Raw genomic sequence first — 15,751 nt, forward strand, 5'->3', positions numbered from 1 at the left:
CTTTGCTGGCACACACTCTGGAGTTTATCGTGTGCTATTTTCATATCTTTAAAGCAACACTATGTAACTTTGGAAAGAGGAACAAATACAAATACAAATAAAAGTTTAATTAATCAGCAATAAAATTCCTCATTGCTCAATTTAATACACTCGGGATAGGGATATAGGGATTTGCTGCTACAGACTGACTTGGTGTGGTATGACCAGCAGCTAATGTTAGCAAACTTTAGATAGATGTCGCTGAGTAACTGACATTACTGAATTAGTTCACTGACTCTCTGAGTCCTTTCTACTTATGCTGTTGTTACACTACATTTTAGCATGTACCATTAGCCACTGTTACTTTGAATAAATTTTGTATATCTCGTTATAAAAGCTGTCATCAACCATGTTACTTTTTTCAGGAGGTTACATTAAATCTGAAGTTTATCTATTTTGTACTCATCTGCGTACCATTACAGAGACATTCCCTATAATACAAGTGTGAGTGAGGGGCACAGATGATGGTGCAATTAGTTCAATCTAGTGAGTTGCAGGTGTGGATGACAATTTTGCATAATGACCCACTACAGCATGGAGATGCTCCAGAGCAGCGAACTGAGAATATTGAGGAAATTCACTGACAAGACAACTAGGAATTAAAAAGTTTCTGATTGCTGAACCAGATCAAATAAAGGATGCTGTTTGCATCCAGATTATGAAGACAGAACTAGGAGACATTTACCGGATATCTCAGTGCTTAGTCTGTGTGTGCTCTGCAAGAACAGATCAATCCCTCTGCTCTAAAAGAGCTATTTGAGCACAGTCTGGTACATCCCACTCCAGTCTGCCTATGTATAGTACATTACAACAATACTGTACTACTAGAATACATCTTCGGGGCTAATTTGCCTTTAATCTTCTTTACTCCAGTTCTGTCAGGCCCACTCTAGTTCATCATCCAGACCTCTTCTTTTCAGTCCTAATCCAGTATGATCTAGTCTAGTCCAGTATGACAATGTCTGTATTCAGAAGGGGCCAGATTGTTCCCTTTGTGCTAAACAACATCTGGCTCTCAACCCCAGGGAGAAAATGAGAGAGAGAACTTCTGTCTATGGGCTTTATTAAACAGTGGCAAAATCATCCTGCAGGGCTGTAGTGAGTAGGCTGTTTTATTATAGGTCAGTTCAAACAGCTTTTTCTGTGAGAGACTGCTAATTAAGGTTATGGGTTGCACTGGATACTTCAATAGGGAACCAATGAATTTTAATGTAACTATAATAAGCAGATGTACAATAGAAAGCATGTGGGCAAAAATAAGCTTAAAATAAGATGGTTACCTCCAGTGGTTTGCTGAGCCCAAAAAGACAAAAAAAAAAAAACTAAACAAACAAAGCATCTGTGTCTGGAAAAGATCTGTTATCACCACTTTAGTTTAGCTTACAACAGTATGTTCTGTTTCTGACTGCTAAATAGAAATTATTTTCTTTCTAAGCTCAGGGAAAACAATAGAAAGTCATGCTTATACAAAAAAACAAAGTTGTGAGTTTCCTTTGCCTCTGCCTAAGGAAATTAGTTGTAAGAACATCAAGCACTGCAGAGCTCAAGGATTCCACTTAAATTCAAAAAGATGACTAAGAATGTGCAGGATGCATGTGGAGGGTGACCTCCAGTGTATCTTTCTGCTCAGCTTGGAAAGATCTGCTGATGCTGTGCTCTCTGTGCCTGGTTGTTCAATTTACCAAAAGTTGTTATATTTCACATTCTACCAACAAGAACCTGCAAAGCTGCAAGTTGTGAAGTAAGACGGAGAGAAACAGACTAAGCTTCATGGCTGAGAAGGTTTGGTTTGCTATTCTGCAATAAATGCTAAATATTTCTATTCTACCATACAGCATTTAAAAGACGATTAAATCTCCACATCTTTATCCTTTCTGGTTAAATGAATGTGCGGGGACTAAGTGAACAGACTGTTTTAATGACATTGGCAGATACTCTGCCCGGTCTCAGCAGAGTACAGCTACGTTCTGTCACCTCCGACCCTTTCTGTGATCATTTATTCTGTATTTCAATATACTGTAGTTGAACACACACTGCAGGTGTTCTGATTGACACACTGTATCCTTCTTTTGTGGGGCGAATGCATGAGTATAAAACACTGATTTAACTGAGGTAAAGTGGTACCTGCTAACGAAGGTGGTAGTTCCTGGACTGCTGCATTCAGACCCTGAATCAATTATTTTTTAAAGCTGTTTTTGGTGGTGACAAACAGTGTGGATGGAAGAAATGAAAAAAAGATGCCATTTCAACTTCATCTGCATAGTGTGGACATGACCTTAGTGTTACAAACCCTGTCCTGCTTCTGCCTCGTCTGTCAAAGGACAGATAACCGTTATGCCATGCCTTCCCTGCAAGTGTTTTCTTATCAGCCTATCACGCTATCTCTTTATCCCTCCATACACAGAATAAAAGCATCTTCCTTTTTCAGACAGCTCTCCTCATGCCGTAGTGGTATTCCAACTCGAGGAGCAGCTGCCTGCTTTCATTAGTGATAAAGGAAGTGACACACCGTCTATTATTCACTGGAGCACACAGCCAAACACTTCTAGCTGGAGCTACGTTAGCATTATGGCTACTTCCGCTCATGGAAGTTAATGAGGGTGGTGAAGTAACTGCTACTGCTAATTAGCATGTGGGCTATCTGACTATTCTTATGTCAACATTAGCAGATGTTTAAAGGGACTGAAAAGGATGGTGACAAGAGATAAAATTAGCAGGGACAGTTGGAAATGAGTGGCAGAGTAGGGGATAGCAGGAAGACGAGAGAAAGAAGGGAATGTGGTTTATAGAAAGTAGTGAAAAAAGTGAGAAAAAGACAGGACAGGGGGAGAGGGGGATATGCAGTCAGGGATGGCAGGAATGAGGGGAAAACAGCAAAGGGAAAGAGAGATATGACATAGGGCGGTGGAGGGAGAAGGTGTGCTGTATGTTGCCATAGAGGAGTAGATCACTTACAGCACTGCCATGTCACATTGCATCCCCTTCCACTCACTATGACAGGTAAAAACAACTCACACACACACAAATACCAAACATGTATAAAATATTAAAATATACAATATAAGTAAGTTTGAGCTATTGTGTTAACACACTCTCACGGAAATGTGGATTATAAATAAATCTGGGTCCCCATTAATTACCACTTTCTACTTACACAGCCAAAATAGAGGAGACACACACTTGCATGCAATGAGGATATTCTAACACAGTCGGGCAAACATTTAATAAGACATGCGCATGAAAGCACACACAAACATGCATGCAAACACACAATTTATTCCCCCACATAGTCACACACCTCCTGGTGATAAAGAGCCTGCCTGACACCAGGCAGGCGATGGCGGTGCAGCGCAGTCTGCAGAGCAGGCAGGACGACTCTGGGAAGAAATCAACACTTATGAATTCACACTCTATTGATCTTAGCATGATGACAGCCTTCCAGCTTGGTTTCCACTTGCATAAACACAGAAAAACACACACACACACACACATGTAGAAGAACACAAATCAGACATGTGATACGCACATTTCAATACTGCCTAGGAAAAAAGAGTTGGCTGATTGCCACACTGAGCAGCTCAATACTCATTTCACTGTGTTGCATGTGTGTGTGAATGGCTGAATGCATGCATGTGTGTTGCCCGATTGTGGGCCTGCCCACTTATTCCTCCCGCATTGTGTCAGCTGCGAAAGCTGTGTGAGGAGTGCTAACATTCTGCAAACAGAAAAACACCACACTGCCTCTCTCACACACACATGTACATACACATTTAACCAACACATACACATTCTTTCTTTCTCTCTTTCACACTCTCTCTCACACATCCCAGGCAAAAACATGTGACCTATGTTCTACCCTGCAAAAATAGACTGGGAACGAGAAAGTGAGAAAAGAGGGAGATGAGGTGTAGCAGATCAAAGAGGAGAAGATAAGCAATGTGAGGTAAACAAAATGGAATTATGGCAGATAAAAACAGGGAACTAGAGAGAGCAAATTACTGAGCAAATTGAAAAGAGTTGAAGAAAAACAATAATGAGAGGACACACAAACAAGACAAAAATGGGAGGAAGAGTCAGAAAAAAGTAAATTGAGTAAATTCTCATGGGATGGTTTGCCTCTCACCTGCCATGCAGCTTCTCTTACTCCCTGTCTTTCCTGTTTCTGTTTCTGTGAGTTCTACTGACCCTGTCTCTCTTCTAACCTCAGCAGAGAACGACAAAAAAACAGAAAGAAAAGGAGGGAGGAAGGGTGGGAAAGGGGTGGAGGTGTTGGCAGAGATGGTGCTGAGGGGTTGAGGGAAGAGAAGAAGCTGTCTAGCTGGTCAGACTATCAGCTCTCTCAGTATGATAGATTCACCAGCCTGCCCACTGCAACCAACTGGCCCAGAAAACAATAACACCCTAAAACATAAATGGGCTCAATGGAGGACACACACACACAGACACACACAAACACAGTCATCAACCACCACTACCTTTCTGTATGTGTTGATAGTGCAGCAACTTTAAGTGTGTGTAGATGTGAGTGTGTGTAAAGCTTGAGATTTCCTAAAGTAAAAATGACCACAAGGGAGACCAGAAGCAGAGTAGTCCTGTGTGTGTGTGTTTGTGTGTATGCAAAGTTTTTGTGTACAGCCCCCTGTTCATTCATGCATCTACTGGTGTTTCTGAGGTATGTGCGTGTGTATATGTGTGTGTTTAGCCTGCGGGCACAAAGCCAGCTCTACCATGAACCCACACTATGCACCAGTCTAATTATTATTGGAGGACTTAAAGTCAACCCCCGCTGTGCTGCCACAGGGCCACATGAAGCCTGCTTTGACCAGGTCGAGCTCCAAACTGGATCAAAAAAGCTTTTTAGAAGCATCAGACTAGCCTTGCTGAGGTATCATCTCTGTGAAATTTAACAAGTAAACCTCCTAGTTAGCTCTGTCTGTCTCAATAACAGAAAGCAGTCTAATGAGTAAACCCTTGCTAGCCCAGCTGGCTCTGTAGTGTAAATTAGGTAAATAATTAGCAGCTTTTAAATAGGCTAACTGCCCAGGCTAATGGGTCCTATCTCTTATCTTGCTCCTGCACCGATCCCTCAGACCACCACTGCTAATTCCCCTCTTAGCGAGTGTGTGGAGCACATTTTAAAAGCAAACATCAACCCTGAAACAACTCGGCAGCAAGCACACTGCATCTGTAAAATACAGCCTCCATACTTTGGCTTGACATGCCATGTGAGTGAACAGATATACGGAGCACATGAAATGTTCATATGGATATATGGCATAGCTGAAGCAATGCCAGGCCTCTAAATCAAACCTATCTGTGTGGATGTCTTCTGAGGCAAAAACGGTTCATTTTATTTAGGACTGAAGGAGGGGAAAAACTCACCCTACTGATAATCTAACTGCTAATTTGCGCTTTAATTGTGTCATTAATCACTTTGATTACATTGATGATGCTGTTTGTAATGACTAAATAAGTCTAAGGGAAGCAGAATGTCTGTGAGTGTGTGGGAGAGACAAATTGTTATGCTGATGAGCTAACAACAATATACCAGAAAACATACAGTACAGAACAACACATAGACAGGACTGTACAGTAGGGTAACTTTGCTTTGTATGAGGATACATAGAACAGTGGCGTCCAATACACATAGAAGGAATATGGCCCGACTGACATGAACAGAAATTAAATATTATGTTGCCATTACCTTTCAGTATACTACTTGCTTATGTTCAGTCTAGCACCTGATATCTGTTAGATAGGATGTGCATGTTTTGTATTTTAAAATTGATAAAAGAAGACATGATTTTTTCTTTCACAGAGAACCTTTGACAAACATAAACTTATGACAATGTCCATATCTTCTGTGGCTAAATCCTCTCTTCTCCCTATATGTCCAACACACTGCATAAAATCAGCTCACATCCTTTCATCTAAAGCAGTGGACTGAAAGAGGGTGTAATGCGGCTAAGAGAGCTAAGCTTCCCTCTTGCCGATCACATGAACCGTCTCCTGTCAGGAGGGATCAGATCCCACCTCAGACCCCTAGGACTTCTAGAGTCTCACTCCTCTCTTGTCTTTTCTCTATGTGTCAAGGTTAGACATTGTCTGTCCATCTTGCTTGTTCTTATGTTAAAAGATGCAATGTCAAAATGGTGTACACTGAAACAAACAAGGGTTGGGAGTGAGTTGCTGCCTCAAGTTCAAGTGTGTCTTTTTCTTGTTCACAAGCAAGGGTAAGATAGAGTATGAAATCGAATGGTGGATTGGGCCCACAGTAAAACAGGGTATTAGACTGACCCTCTCAATCATGGTGGAGGGATTTGCATGCTCACATGACCCTGAGACCCTGAAACGACTGATTCTGTTGTTTATCTTGGGAGGACAGTCTCTGCTGTCACCATGTGGGCTCACAAGGATAAGTGTAAGGGTACAGTTTGTGGACAGTGAGGGGGGCACTGAAGGCGGGCCGAACCCTGGCTTCAGAGATCTTTACGCTCCGTGTTTGAAAGAGAGCTCTAATTCTAACAAGCCGACATTCCTGTGTGAGATATATGTGACAAAGATGGAGTATGAAATCGAATGGTGGATTGGGCCTACAGTAAAACAGGGTATTAGCCTGACCCTCTCAATCATGGTGGAGGGATTTGCATGCTCACATGACCCTGAGACCTGTGGGCTCCTGGAAGGGACCCAAGGCAAGGCAAAGGCCCTAAGAGCCTAAAGGTTGGGTGCAGCTCGAAAGAAAACTAGTTTGTATGTCATGTCTTCTGACCACGTCTGATGGGGAAAATGTTTATAGCTGTTCGGAATGGCCACGCTTGAAAGCAGGGTGAAAAGCTGGCCATCATAGAGAGGGGCGAGGTGCGATAATCGTTAAATTATGGGAACAACAGAGTATACTTTCAGACAATCTGTCGCGAAGGCATACATAGTGTTGCACTTGTTTGTACAAAGTGATGGAAGTAATTATGAAATGTGGCAAATTAAGTGGCAAAATACGTCATGTAATGACACATTTAAGCATTTTCAGATCTGATGCCCCTATCGGCAGGACATCATTTGTCTGTACCTTCCAAAAGTAGTTACAAATCACTGTTGAAAAATAACTACATTTTATGAGCTGACAACGCTGTGGTTAAGGTTTGGTTAGGTTTAAGCACAAATATTACTTGATTAGGTTTACAGAATGACTTGGGTTAAAATACGTACTTTGTTAAGGTTAGGCAACCTTTGTTGTCATGGCTACCATAATAACCACGTGGTTAAGGCTATGGGACAATTGAGGTCATGCTTTTTTTTAAAAAAAACGATGTTGACGGTCAGTTGGAAACAGGAAACGAACAGCAGTCTCCTGTGTTAATATCCAATGTTTTGTTGGCCCATCCATCCACCCAAACTTCCTCTGTACATGGACTTTGTTACTCTATAATAATGTCACCTGATTTCTCCCTTTGCTTTGTCACTTGCTGAAACGATTCTGACGTTTTTCTTGGGACGACAGTCTCTGCTGTCACCATGTGGGCTCACAAGGATAGGCGTAAGGGTACAGTTTGTGGACAGTGAGGGGGCCACTGAAGGCGGGCCGAACCCTGGCTGAGATCTTTACGCTCTGCGTTTGAAATGGAGCTTTAATTTTAGCAGGCCGACATTCCTGCGTGGGACACATGTGACAAAGTGTATTGTTATATATCAGCAGTCTAACTTGCTCCAGCGTGGGCAAAAATACACAGTTAAAATGTTAAGATAACAACAGGCAGCATTATGCAAAGTCTGGCACCCCAGGATTCTGCAAATGTATGTGTTTGAATGTGTCTGGCTGTGTGTAAGTGCGAAAACCTAAAAATGTTTTAACTGCTGCACTCCACAGCTCATAAACATATAGTTCAGCATAACAGCTTAGTCATATGCCGAATATTGCAGAATATTTTTACAACTGTGGGAGTTACAAAGAAACACTGCAAAAGAAATTATTTGTAAAATTCAGTATGTAATTATAACTAATCAGTGGTTAGTGGACACCAACAGGCACTTCAGTCATCACTCACCATCAGCCTGACTTAAGTAAGTTTTGCTCTTAGTAATTCTTCAACTCAAGTCAGGTTACATTGTCAAATATTTAGATTTTGCATGCATGTTTTTAAAAGAGCTCAGTTCTGGGAATAGCAATTAATCTCATTGTTCATATTACTGTAAGGAATTCACTCCTACTAATCATTCTAAATGCCTGCTATGTCTCGTAACACAATTTGAGCTTTTGTTACAGTTTTAGAACACTGGTAGATTTATGCCAAGTCTTGCAACACTCAATTATTTGTGCAAGTGTAGCCTGCAGTATGTGTGTGCATGTGTCTGAGTGGGTGCAAGTGCGAAAAACCAAAAACTGTTTTTAATGGCAAAGCTCACAGTTCTCAAACAACATCAAATCCAACAGCTTGAAGCCTTCTGGAAAAGTTTTCTTCTCAAAATGATAATATCATAATACACAAGCACAACAAATGGCTGTTCAATTTTAGGATGGATGCATTCTGTTTTGTTTGTGCGATGACACTAAGGCCCGGAAAATTTGCTCTCATTTTAAACCCTAAAAGGTACACTCCCATTTGCCAAAAGCAACTGTGGTTGTGTTTTGAAATTCAACAGTTCAGAGTGGGGTTTTAAAATATGAAAGGTGAACTGGTAGGAGATTGCTAGTCAAAATCTAGTTGTAGAAACACATACAGAAACAAAAGATGAAATCCAGTATTACTCAAATTCAGAGACATTTCTTTTGTTTTCATCCAGTATCAGTGACGTGTAATCATTCATATTCTCACATTTCAGTTAAATCCTATTTGGCAATACATCAATGATGTTTAGACTTGCCATTCTTTTCATAGTTTTACAGTGTGCCTCATTTATCAAGCAAAATACTGTATATATTTTGAACAGAGATTCTTTTCAAGGTTTACAACATTTAGCAAATATGTTGGCTCACCACATCTGTCAAACTGATTTCAATTTATATTGGTTTAATTTTTTTTTTCAATGTTTGAAATGTATGTTGTGTGTATGGATTATTGAAGCCATACATCATTGCTTGGATACAAACACAGTACCAGCTATCTCTTCTTGGAAGTAAAACATTTCAGCTCAAGACCATATATAGTCGAAACTAACCTTGCAGCACCGACTGAAGATATCGTTGGCCATCACCCCTGACAAAAAGGTCGTGTGCTACATATTTTCTTTTTCATTGCTCTGTTTTCTCATTTCTTCAAGAGAGATACATATACAGACACAGAGACAAATATAAGACACACGTTGGCAAAGTATTGCCTCTGATTAAAAAACATCCTCTCTTGGGTCAGTTACTTTGTGTGTACCATAATAAGGATGGGAGAACCAGTGACATGGCATGGCAATAACACTGAACACCTTCTAAATGTTAAAATGACGTCAAAGATCTGTCAGGAGTGAAAGTACAGCTTTTGACATTTTGGCTGTTGAGTGAGCAGTAAATAATAATTTTCATGACACAGCTCTAAGAAAACATCAAACTATCTACTAGAAAGCTATTGATAATTCCTCTGGATGAATTGTTTTTATATCTACAGGTTGGGATGCAAAATGGCTCTTGGCAAATGAAACAGTGTTGTCATCAGTCCCACACTAAATCCGATCATTTCAGGTTGCACCCTATCTCTTCAGAAATACTTGAAGCATTGCCTGAGCAAATTCTGTAAGTTCAAGTGTAACAACAAATATCCATTACTAAGATGGTTTTAAGATGGAAAAAAACTGCAAATCAAGCTATGACCAGGATTTTCCACTGAGAACGTGTGTTTGTGTGTGTGTGGCTGGGCCAGGGCTGGCAGACATCCTGAGGAAGGCCGGTTGCTGATAAGGCCTTCAGACAGGGAAAAGACTGTTTATACGTTGAAACAGACGCCCACTGAACTGACCACAGTACACACCTCACTGCTCAAGTAGAAATGACCTGAACTGTGGTGAGCACTGTGTGTGCAAGTGTGTGTACATGAGAAATGAAGAGACAGGGAGAAAGCGAGAGAGAGAGAAAAGCAGTCTTAAAGATAGTAGACAGCAGATTGAAATCCATAACTTACAGCGTTTTCTTGTATGTTTGCTTGCTAGTTGAACATACAGTAGTGACAAAATACATTGTCTGATGATGCAAAAACTAATGTGTGCTGCCCCCCACATTTCCTCTAAAACCACAGGGATACTGCACACCTTACTTAAATCATTTCTCAATCTCCATCTCTTTCTCTACTCTACATGTGGGTGCAGTCACTATGTAAATGTGCCGGCTGACAGGGAGGTGAAATGAATGCAGAGAGCAAAGGCCTCCTTATTGGCTTGCAAGAAAAGCAGCTTGGACAACAGGGAAACACAAAGAGTGGACACAATAAAGACAGAGAGACACAATTCTTGCTTCAGCAACATTTCTCCTCTTTATGCCTCTCTTGCTTCTTATGCATTCTGACTTGCCCAGATGCTTTCCTTTGTATTTCATAATGTCACATTTCCCTGGTTTGTCCTGTCATTTCATGACTTTCACCGGAGCCCCAGAAAAGTCACCATAACCCACAAATGCTACTAAACATGACAATGTGTCATTGTAGCTGCCACAGAGAGGCTTGTTCTGAAAGAGGAGCAGAGGGGAAATGCATCTATTGTTAAAAGTGTGGATAACAGTTTTGGTGCTCTTTCACTATGTGCGAAATGTAAACAAGAGCTGAGCTCGAAGAAACTGCAATAAAGTATTGCTACTGTACTACAGCCAGGCACCTGAAATTATTTGCTTTTTGGATAAGGTTTGTCACTTTGAAAGCACTGCAGGCCTGTCTTTAAGTGAGCATGATAGTTTATGTGGATTTCCATTCATTTTATGACATTTTTATTTGAGTCAATAAACCGTAAAACAACTAAATCAATTTTATTCCTTGTTGGTTCAGTGGCCTAGATGGAGATGAAAATGTGCATCGGCTGTCAGGAATTTAATCTGGACAATTTTTGAGCTTGCATGTTTCCATCAGGTGTGAAAAAATTTATCTGAAGCTTGAACACAATATGATCAGCTATCATTGATTTTAGAGGAAGCACTTTCCAGTGGCTGATGGCAGCAGTGGAACTTCAGCATTAGTTTCTTATTGTCTGTCTCCCTTCCTAAATAAGATCTCTTTTTATTTATCACGCTGTGTCACTCAATTTTATCTCAATCTCAATCTGTCTTTCTAAAGTGGTGATCTGGTTTGCAAGGACAGAGACAAACTGTAGAACTGGAAAAAAAATCTGAGAAAAAGAGAAAAGAGTGAATCCATAGGACTAAGAAAAAAAGGATTTTAAGAAAGACAGAGGGAAAGAGAGAGAGAGTTTTATCATTAATTGTGGGTGAAGCATGGCTAAGCAATAACCTGATTGTGGCTTTGGTCTGCTCTCTCCCACAGACAGCCTCTTCCTGTAGGGCTGAACTCTGCTAACCTGTGGGGGCGAGAGACTACACAGAGTGCAGGCTGGGCTCTAATATTGCTAATAATCACTACAGCCAAGAAACCACAACTAGAAAGTACTGAGAGAGTGGAACAAAGTAGAAAGATAGTGTTTATGTGTTATTTTATCTATATTTTACCGTCTTTGTAGAAGCACAGTGCATCTCGTATTTCTGTCTTTGTTGGCAACCCTGAAGCCACTGAAGCCTAAACAATGACCAGAGTAGACAGCCAATGTGTCTCACCCTCCAGTCTATAAGGGGAGACTAGTAAGCTATGCATGTAAACAAATGCAATGATATACAGGCAACAATGGGATGCAGTGGCCCTATGGTAGAAATCAAAACAGTGCTGTAGACTACATTACCACATGATGATAGTATAATTGAGACAAAAAAGACTAAATGAAGCAGACTAAATATTGACTGTGACTGATTAACTAAAGCAGGTTTCAAGCCTTTCTATATTGATTTTCATCACATTATGAGATGGTCAGAAGCCAACAGCTCTAAATTCTTATATTTTCAACCTGGGTGTTATTCTCATGTTTTTATCCATTATGACATTATACCATTTTATTCTCTACCTACAGTACATTGTAAAGATTTGGAAAATGTAAACTATTGGAAAATAGTTTCATTATGCTAAGCAGCTTGCTACTATTGCTACATGTATTTCTAGGGGACTACTTTGTGTGTTTACTTTTGATCTGACCCAAAGACAAGTGTTTGAGTTTGGCCTGCACACTTGCCCCATTTGAACCCGTTGTTCCTGGAGTCCATGTTTCCCAAATCTCTACAACAGAGGTAGGGTTGAGCGATTTGATGATATATACCATAAGATGATACAAATTTGTCAGCCATCAGAGATTTTGCCATACCGTTAATACTGTGGTAGCTATCTCTATCATATCTGTGGGTATATTAGGCCATTGTGAACAGAGTTGCTGATCAATAAGCAGAACTGATTTATGGCATTACTGAATTGTTATATAATTTTCGATGATCAGTGTGATTTTTGATGATCAATGTGATGAAGTACCTTGATTTGTCTGGTATTTAATTTGCTAAATTAACCAAAACAACAACAACATTGTAGTCTGGTTAGTTTACTCTAATCATTTTCTTAACTGATATTTCAGAAAATATACTATATCACAATATATATTGATATCACAATATAAAATTATATATACAGTAAAAGGGGATTATTGTCATAAACAGAAGTGATGAGTTAAATGTTATCATGGCCAATAATAATAATGGATTAAAAAATCTTAAAATAATACCCAAGAAATTCCCTTTTTAAACCATGAAAAAGGGCAAAGCTGCTGAATTTGCCCAAATGGGAGGGTAAAGAAGTTCAACAAATTAAATTACACTCAGTAAAATTCATGTTTCCCGCTGATTTTCTTTACATTTGTCCAGCTATTTCCAGGCACACCTTTGCTCACTCTGTGCCACACTATACAAGTGGGAAACAGCTGTGTTAACCAAGAGGCTGCCTTGGCTCTCTTGGCACAAGCATTTGATGAGTCTTATGGGAAGCTACATGGGGTTGCAACCTTGTCTGAACAATTCCCAGGAATCTCTCCTTACATAAGTGAAACTGGGAGGGGAGAATGATGCATTGTGGGTCAGAGGTGTGTTGATGCCAAAGGGGTTAAATCTTTTCAGTTGGTCTTCATACTGTAAGAGTAATGTACTATGTGTGACAAGATATGACAGATTCGACAACAAATTGTTATGATTACCAAGAAAAGGCGTCACAGAAATCAGATGTGAGCCTTAATCATAGAGTAAAGAGGCTTAGAGATTATAGAGACAAACATCATTTTATACAGCATATACTCATCTCACAGCCTGCAATACTCCTACTCTAGACCACTGAGTATTGCTCACACAAAGGAGAACCATCTTTATCTGCCCTAAGGGAGTTCTTTGTGTGAGTGTAATGTTTTCCTTTGAGTTAAAAAGGGAAAACCGCAAGATAGCATGTACATAAATCTTTATAATTCAAACAAAATGTTTTGAATTTTTTAAAACTGGGGCCACATGTTGGGAATGGCTTTGGGGATTTGCATAATTGCTGATAACAATGGAAATAATTTCATTGGGTAAATAAACTGTCTTTTGTGGGAATTTGTTCCCAGTCTGGATCCACTTTCATGCAAACAAAAAGAATGTGGACTTACTCCTACTAAATGTTTTTTATTGCTGAGAGGAGAGATGAAATTTTCAGGAAAGATGAGGAAAAACTAGAGAAAAGAAAAAGGGGATTTAGAAGGAGGCAGCACTGGTGACTCAGCTGGCTGAGCTTTTACCATGTACTTGTGAAATCAAGGGTTCAAGTTTGGCTCACAGCCCTTTTCACATGTCACACCCGCTCTCTTATCTTTGCCGACACTCTCCATGGTTCCCTATCTTAAAAAGCTGGGGTGTCAAACTAATCTGGAAGATGAAGTGCAACCAAAGGGGAGAGGTTTGTTTATTGACATTGTAGAGCAACATCCGCCTATGGCTATAAAGTAGAGTGTCAGGGCTGAACCCTTTCATTTCTTCAGCCTGCTTCTCACTCCACCTGTATTTCTTTCTGTGCTTTTCTTTTTTTTCCATTATCTGTCTCGCCATACTGGGAAGCACACTAAATACAGCAGAGCGCTACAGGCAGAAAGACTGCAAAAAGAGAAGCAGCGAGATATTGGACAGGCGTGAGGAACGAGGCCTTCACCACGATAGATGTGGCAACAAGATGGTGTGGCCATTCTATATGTATGGGGATATTCCAGTAGTGCAAATAGAGAAATGGGTGAGGCTGATGGAGCATCACAAGGAAGAAAGTGGCTGATAAACAGAGTAAGAGGGTGAGAGGCTACAACTAGGAAAGGTTGATATTCTCCCATTGCCTTTTTTCAAACAGCTGAAATACAGAGAGAAAAGGGAAACACAATAGGCTGACCTTTAAGGGAATGGAGAGCATGAGAGTCCAAAATAGAGAGGCTATAATAGCTTATTAACTGTGTTGCACCATCCACTTTTATTTAACCCTTCTTTTCGTAAACTGTTCTTCAATGGTTTGCAGACAGTTATGAGACAGGAGTTAAAAAACTCATTGTTCCATTAGCAACCGAGCTAACAAGCTTTCAACTTGCTCTGAGACTCTTTTCCCATTATTGAAGTCATTATTGAAAGAAATTATGCACAATCCTCTGAACAAAAGGCTAGAAGGGACTAAAGCCACAGTACAGAGAAAACAGAAAGAAGCTCGGAGAGCTATTGTGATTGACCTGTACTACCATGTTGCTAAGTTGTTAGCTTGCCTGCTACGGTTGTTTACCAATGCTGTGTTCAAGTCATATTGTTCTGACTTTAATTAGCTGAGGGAGAGGGAAAAACCAACTCCAACTTTTAATTCAGAGTCAGAGATATCACGAATTTCTGACAGCGACGATATCTCCCACTTGGCAAAAATAACTACCGCAGTGTCAATAAATCACAAGCAATATGACTGCCAAGCCACCATCACTAGCAGTTACATCTAAATAAAATTCAATATTAACTCTAATACAATCGATTCAGATAATTTAACAGAATCCATACACTGTTTAGATGTGGTTCCACTTGTTAACGAACCACTACTGTAACATAACAAAAAAAGCTATTTAGGATATTTATATAGTGTGACTACAAGGTTTGCCGTGGGTGGTAAGCATCTTGGAATAATGCGTGACGACTCCGTCGGAATGACAAGAGCTTTTTCCTGTTCCTCCCATTCTGCCCAGAAAACTGGCCCAGCGAGTAGACCATCACGAAGAAACTAGCACTGCCTATTTCATAAAGATGTGCAGATGAACTTTGTTGTGCCACTTTCCGATGTGACCATGGCTTTAATCAAAGTGAGAGAGGGGGGTGATGGGAAACATGAGTGGGCAAGCTATTAGGAAATTTTGAGAAAAGTAGAATCGAGGCATATCAGTCAGATGAAATACAGCAAGAAAAAGGCAAATGCAAGGAGTTTGAAGAGAAGTGAAATGATTTAAAGTGAAGAGAGGAAATAAAACCACATACTAAAGAGGGACGGGAAGGAGACAAGATGGGGATGAGGGGATATTGATTACTGGACATGCCTGTAGTACATAGCTTGGACTCATTTTGAAACAGGGCTTTTCATTTTCTTCCCCTCTTGCTGCCAGCCAAGATAATAATTAGCTGTGGTGTCAGCGT

The 15,751-nt window shown here is 40.2% G+C and overlaps 1 protein-coding gene across 8 annotated transcripts in view; it reads right to left on the minus strand.

The window, feature by feature from the left end:
* The window catches only part of kank4 (KN motif and ankyrin repeat domains 4), a 73,453-nt gene that overhangs the window by 26,459 nt on the left and 31,243 nt on the right, over nucleotides 1-15,751 (minus strand). For 2 of the 8 annotated variants that reach the window (XM_044199857.1, XM_044199854.1), the window contains exon 2: nucleotides 3,338-3,416. The exons of 4 other annotated variants lie outside the window; for them this stretch is intronic. The gene's annotated coding sequence lies outside the window, so the exon portion shown is untranslated. Of the gene's footprint in view, nucleotides 1-3,337; nucleotides 3,417-4,162; nucleotides 4,228-15,751 lie in introns of those variants that run through there. 2 more of the 8 variants (XM_044199855.1, XM_044199856.1) reach the window with 2 other exon arrangements.

The sequence above is a fragment of the Siniperca chuatsi genome, linkage group LG6 (assembly GCF_020085105.1).
Source record: "Siniperca chuatsi isolate FFG_IHB_CAS linkage group LG6, ASM2008510v1, whole genome shotgun sequence".
NCBI classification, from domain to species: domain Eukaryota; kingdom Metazoa; phylum Chordata; class Actinopteri; order Centrarchiformes; family Sinipercidae; genus Siniperca; species Siniperca chuatsi.